This window comes from Cupressus sempervirens, chromosome 5, assembly GCF_028749045.1.
Source record: "Cupressus sempervirens isolate cs-2001-9-10 chromosome 5, ASM2874904v1, whole genome shotgun sequence".
Lineage (NCBI taxonomy): Eukaryota > Viridiplantae > Streptophyta > Pinopsida > Cupressales > Cupressaceae > Cupressus > Cupressus sempervirens.
In genome coordinates, this window is record NC_143122.1 from 958,416,340 (window position 1) to 958,422,936 (window position 6,597).

The window sequence follows — 6,597 nt, forward strand, 5'->3', positions numbered from 1 at the left end:
GTTGAAAATATGAGATGGATAGGCTATACAAAGACAGAAGGGGTGAATTGGTATAGAATAAAACTTTATCTTATTTTATCAATTAATCCTACTTTTAATATTCTAATCTAATTTCATGCATGAGAGAATAAAAGCAATAAACAATTCATAACACTTTGAACACTATGACACAAGATATAGTGACCCAAAAAATTTCGATATAGAAAGTAAAACTAGGGTAGGGATGATACCCACAAGATTTTTTACTCTAGTATAAAGTTGGCCAGTTAACATTTACAATTGATCACTTTTGATGATTTGCCATGTTAGGAGCAATAAGGACTGCTAGGTCCACCTTGTGAAAGGGTTTACAAAACACATAGTGAAGTATGTACTTAGTTAAGAGATTTGACAAAGACTATTAAGTCTACCTTGTTAAAGGATTTAACTAATACACTTGTTAGGATGAACTAGTGGCTAATATCTAATCTACAACTTGATTTACAAGTTGAGTTTCCTTTGAATAGTAATGATCACTTTGTTGTGATAGATAAATCTTTGCTACTCCTTATGTTTTTTGTAGCCTTTTCAATTTTTACTTATGCTCTTTATCTAATCATTCTATACATACATTTGGATATGATACACTTCATTACATATATACCAATCCAAAAAAAACTCATCAAAGCTGGCTATAATACCCTTTTCATCATAATTCACAAAGTTGGACCAATTCCTATAACTTGGGTTCTAAAGACAAACTCAATGATATTTTGATACTCAGCAACCATTGTCAATAATCGACATCTTCATACAGTTGGTAGATGTAGAAGTCAGATTCATACTGATCACTTCCAAGTAGCTTGACCTCGGTCAACACTATGTGACTCAGTGAACTTTGTGAAACCCAGTATATAAACTAAATTACGTGGTTGACACTCCATGGCTCAGTCAACACTACTATTGTGATCTCAGTATAAACTGAATCACTTGGTTGACACTCCTTGGCTCAGTCAACACTAGATTCACATCACTAATACTTGAAGCTTGATAGACACTAGAGACCATGGTTGACACTATGTAACTCAATTAATACTCTCAAGCTCAGTTTGCACTGTCACTAATCAACTTGGCTGATACTACTTGGTCTAAACTATATTGTGATTATGAAACTTGGTAGCAACTATAGAACTTAGTATTAACTAAATTACTTGGTTGATACTACAAATTTAAAGATAAGCTTGGTAGTAGCTTAGCTAATTGACGTGTAAGTCACTAATAAACAAGCTTTGACCTTAATGTCAAAAATGGGTAAGCCCTTTCTTAGCAATGACTTTGTTCTCAACTTTTAAGATTTCATTCTCACATAGCTTCTCATAAACATTCCTTAATTCAAAATCACAAATGTCTCCAATAATACACATATAGCCTGAACTAAACTCACATCATGCACCATGATGACTCAGAAAGGAATGGATGATAATGTGCTAGGTTTATCTCTAGTCATTGCAACTTTCAGATATGCCATAAATTTTGGTGTGGGGCATGTGTCATTCTTCAAAATTTATGCATTGTTGTATTTCAAAGCTTCCGTTCCACTTCCAAATTCAAAAATATCATAGAGAACTCTGGTTTTGAAACAATACAAAAATTTCATGAAATAGCTAGGCTCAATTTACAAACTTCAATTACTTTTGGTTTTGTCAATGACACACTATTGAACCACACAATTTTTTGGACAAATTTCTCTTTCAATCTTCTTTGAATTGTGTTGCAGGATCTCTAGTCACTGGCCAAATAAAATGATCTACAAAATTTTCTATATAGTTTTGAATGGTTAAATGAGGGCTTCAATAAATTCTTCATACAATGGTGGGTGCAATATAACTGGCTTGAATTTAATAGAAAACTTGGTTAACATGATATCTTCCTACCACTACTCTGTCAAGATCACCATTCAGTCATCATTACTATTTTCACACTTGGCTTGATCAACGCATAAACTCAATTTGTATGGGATCCTGGTTCACATAGATATACTTAGTCACTATAACAAATAATACTGATAGTTGACATCAGTTATGCATATGAACTCTTTTCTTATTTCTCACCTTAAATATATCCTAATGCATCTTGATTTATGTAAATATGTACTTTTAACACATATTATGTTATGAACTACTATATAATGTAGCATTCAAATGTATAGTTTCTTACATACCTTCTTTTCTTATTTAGAGGTAGTGTTATCACCCAATCCATTAGATTCGGGGATCAGAGCTTAACTAGTTCCACTACTACCTATTTCTTCCTTCTTTCTCTACATTTGATTAATTGAGCTCTTTTTCATCTCAATAATATTTTCATATTTTCTTTGTTCATTTCTCAATGTTGGTGCTTTGGTTTTGTAGTTTTTTCTTACATGTCCAATCTTGTGACAACTATAAAATACCAGACTTCCATTCATCCAACTCTTGAATTTTCCTCTAAAGTGTGTCATAATGTAATTTTCTATAATGCGACCATATTCACCACAATAATGAAAACTGTACCTTGTCTTATAATCCCAATTATGAAAGTTACCTTGTTTTTATGCCTTTCCTTGATTCTTGGTTGTTCAACTAGGTTTTTCTTTAGATCTTCATTCTTGAGCTCTATGTCCATACATGTGACAATTGTAGCAATACCCCTCAAATCAAGGTGCAATAGGTGTATTACTAACCTTTAATTTCTATTCATGTGCTTGGTGTTTGTGCTTCTTGCCATTAAAATAGTATCCATTGAATTTTGGCTTAGGATTTTTCTTAAGAATCTCACTCTTACAAATATTTGTATTAGAGTCAGGTTAACATTGCACCAAAAGATAGATCTATCAATGCCTATTACAACCACTAAACTTATAATACACAAGAGGTGGTTAAGCCCTTATCACAAATCCCAAGGTGAGTGTTGAATTTTTTTCTAACAATCTCCCTCTTAGCATTACCCAAGGGTCTAAGGATTTGAAACCCTAGTGGGGATGGTACCCACAAGATGGTGTAATAATATAAATATTCCTTGTTAGAGGATGGACTCTGTTAGGATTTTATGAATGCATTCAATACATGTGAGTCCCTGTTAGAAGACTTTGAATCCCTATTGAGAGATTCCAACCTTGTTAGAAGTTGTGGAAGACAACTGGACCCATTGCCCAAACAACTTCAAGGGCAAGACTAATGAACCCAATTTCCAAATGATCTCTATGTTATTCCTTGTAGAATAAAAGAATTGTACTGTATTGTTCCTTCCTCTTTCTCTGTCATGTCAACTAGACTTTTCCTCCTTCTAATATTATAACTAGATCACCAACTTTGCATCCAATAATCCCTTGGATTTCTTATACGCATTCCTCAAGTACTATGCTCCTTTTCATACTTCACACTTCATATAATAATGGATATCTTTTCCAATCAAGGAAAATGTCTTTCCTTTATACCATATCTTCATAATAATTCCTTGAGTCGGCCTTGAGGCTTTCCTAATTAATTATAATAAGATAATTTATTAAATACAATTACAATAACACTGTTGGTTCACAGTCTATACAAAAATTCACACATACAATACTAGGACTTGTGCACTCTCTGACATCATTAGGTGATTGTCCTCTATCACAGCCTGGCTATGCATCTCTTCATTACATCTTAGATGTAAGATAGCTAACAAAAATCAAGAACTACTTTCCCAATACTCTGTCTCTAAACTTCTCTTTATAAATCAGGTACAACTTATGTATGTCTTCGACTTAAACTCTACACACTCAACCACGTCATTAGAACACTATGCCAAACATGTCCATGATTATACATCACCAGATAATCAAACCATTGTTTATTAATTAAGATCTCTATCTGCTACTCTTTCAATCTTTATAGAAACCATGCTATGTTGACATAAATGACAAACACAATCATGAATGCAACATATCAGTATAATCCAATTCTTAGAATACTGCCCAAAGTAGTATCATCAAAATTCATGCTAGTAATCTCCCCCTTTAGCATTGATGACAACATAGATGAAAAACATCTAAGTTCCAAGAATACCAAATAGTATTTTGTTGCTTCTACTGTTCTCATTTGGAGTGGGGTTGTCATTGCACCAAAAGATCAATCTATCAATGCCTGATACAACCACTCAACTTATATTACATAGGAGGTAGTTAAGCCCTTGTCAAGAATCTCAATGAGAGTGTTGAACAAATTTATAATACTCTCCACCTTAGTGTTACCCAAGGGTCAAAGCATTCAAACCTATGACAAAGCTCTAATACCATTTTTTTGAATTGGTTTGTCATTGCACCAAAAGATTGATCTATCAATGCTTGATACAACCACTCAACTTAGAGTACATAGGAGGCAGTTAATCCCTTGTCATGAATCCCGAGGGGAGCACTAAACAAATTTCTAAGAATTTTTTGTATATCTTGGTTTCATATAGTGATGACATGTAAGTTTCTTGTGTTTTTCCCTTGCATTCCTACGTTTTCTACTCATTCATGATTCTCCTTCTTTAGATATGTGCTTAGTATATCCTGTGGTCACTTTGTGATATCATCAAATATTCATATTATCTCACAAATTCTTTAGGTTTTTTCATCCTTTCAATGAATTCCTTTTCATGTTTCAATTCATTCTTCATATGCTCATTCTAAGATTTTCAATTTATGATCTCCACATCCTTTCTATTGAACTCTTCAGTTTTAAAGAGCATCCTATTGGCCTTATCAAACTGATTTTGAGTAAGCCTTTTCACTTTACTATTATTTTCATCAAGTCTTATAGATATATGATCTTTATCCTCTTCAACTTTACTTTTTTGTTTAGTTACTTCACATGGTCTTATTGATTGGATTTCATGGTCTCTTATAAATCCTTTAACCTCTTCATTCAATATATTATTTATCTCCAATAGGTCCTCTATTGTTGCATTACTTTCAATAGAATTGCCATCATCAAGTAGTCCTTTAGTGTCTTCTTCTTGATATAAAGTGTCATTTTGTTGGATAGCCAATTCCTTTCTTTCCTTTAATTATTTATTCAACTCCTCTCTTGCTAGTTCAAGTTGTTGTAGTATGATTTATATGTCAAGCTTTTGATTTTTAATGATCTTTCCCAACCTATAAGCCTTCATCTCCAAATCTTAACTCTCGAGTGGTTAGACTTCTTCTAGAAGAATAAATGTCTGATACCAATTATTGGAAGTCTATTGTGAAAGTAAGATACTGAGAGGGCAGGGGGTGAATCGAGATCTATAAAAATTATATCTCTTTTAGACAAATCAAATGAATTCACCATTAACCCATCTCATATTAACATCATATAAATATAAACTAAAATATGTCTAACTATTTATCACATCCACAAACATGAAATTAAATGTAAATACATAACACAAAATATTGTGTTACCTAGAAACACTCTAAGGTAAAGGTAAAATTGGGGTGGGGATGACACCCAAACATCTTCACTATTGCAGCAAAAAAGTGTGTTTGTTAAGGCTACAATGTTTGATCACTTCTAATGTTCTATCTTGTGAGGGCTCTAGCCTCCTAAGAGCTTCTAAGACTTATTGAGTGCACCTTGATTAAAGAGTTTTACCTTACAACTAAGTAAGCACTCTATTACGAGATTTGAATAGGCCTATTATGATCACTATCTGAAGATATTTACCCATATTCACTAGCTTGAGTGTATCAATACCCTATCCTTCAATTAGAACTTTAATGCTCGATTAGAAATCTCCTGTTTCTAATTCTGATTTGATCTTCTTATCAAATAAACTTTGTTCTATCCTTCACTCCTAGGTTTCCCTATCTAGTCTTTGCTTCTAATATCCAAACATGCCCTCTTTTACACATACACTTTTCTCTTCACTTTCTCCTCTAATTAATTTATGGTTTAGGCCCTCCTTAAATAACCATTTGGAAAAGGTTTTAGATCATGATCAATGATCTAGATTTCTCCCTTTTTTTGCTAAGTCCTCTTATTTGTTTGATTGGTTACACTACCTTTGTAGGGATTGTTGACCTCTTGAAACACATGTAAAAAAATCCTACACTATCTCCACAACCTTTAAATTGTGTATAGAAGTCAACCAAAATGGTTTACATAATTGTTTGTACCATAACAAACACATATACCAAAACTAGTTTACTTGAAACTTGAATACCTTGGCACCCAATCATGACTAATACTCATGTTATCACTCAAATTTCCTATTCTTTGCACTAACTCTATGACTTAACATGAAGTAATTTTTTTTAGCTCAGCTTTTGCTAACTTTTGACTCACTTGGCATAAATTGGTACTTGGTACATACTAGGGTTCTCGAAAACCTAAGACTTGCTTGACTCAAACCAAAATGTAAACAAGTGTAGAATCATTCGGCCTTCATTGGGTGTCTCAATCGTAGTGATGACTAACCAACTCTTCATATGAAATGATAAATTATTTGACACTAGTTGGCAACATGACTTAGATATCAACAAATGTAAAGTTCCTTTCATATATCTAAAAATTCATTTTACTATTCCAAGATGTGTTAAATATTTTAATCCTCCAATCATGGATTTGTATC